Source organism: Octopus bimaculoides, unplaced genomic scaffold (assembly GCF_001194135.2).
Source record: "Octopus bimaculoides isolate UCB-OBI-ISO-001 unplaced genomic scaffold, ASM119413v2 Scaffold_21644, whole genome shotgun sequence".
Taxonomy (NCBI): domain Eukaryota; kingdom Metazoa; phylum Mollusca; class Cephalopoda; order Octopoda; family Octopodidae; genus Octopus; species Octopus bimaculoides.
This window is the reverse complement of record NW_026342627.1, coordinates 1-361: the sequence shown is the minus strand read 5'-3', so window position 1 is coordinate 361 and position 361 is coordinate 1. Positions and strand designations below refer to the sequence as shown.

Sequence of the window (361 nt, the reverse complement as noted above, 5' to 3'; positions counted from 1 at the left end):
ATAAGCGAGCTTTTTTTTTCAAAAGTTGGAGAATTAGCTCAGTTGGTAGAACGCTTCCTTTGCATGCGGGAGGTACCGGGTTCGATTCCTGGATTCTCCAAGCAATTGCATTTTTTCTTTTTCTCTCTCTCTCGGTTCAGCTCAATTATACTAAAGTGAAAATCAGCTAGTTTTTTTTGATTATTGGGGAATTAGCTCAGTTGGTAGAGCGCTCGCTTTGCATGCGAGAGGTACCGGGGGCGATACCCGGATTCTCCAGACAATTGCATTTTTTCTTTTGCTCTCTATCTCTTGGTTCGGCTCACTTATTATAAAGTGAAAATGGGCGAGCTTTTCTCCTATGTTGTGGAATTCGCTCAGT

The 361-nt window shown here is 42.4% G+C and overlaps 1 non-coding gene across 1 annotated transcript; it reads left to right on the top strand.

The window, feature by feature from the left end:
• The first annotated feature begins 185 nt into the window (after positions 1 to 185).
• On the top strand, positions 186 to 258 carry Trnaa-ugc (transfer RNA alanine (anticodon UGC)). Its single transcript has one exon. It is a non-coding gene; the product is annotated as a tRNA-Ala (tRNA).
• The last annotated feature ends 103 nt before the right edge of the window (positions 259 to 361 follow it).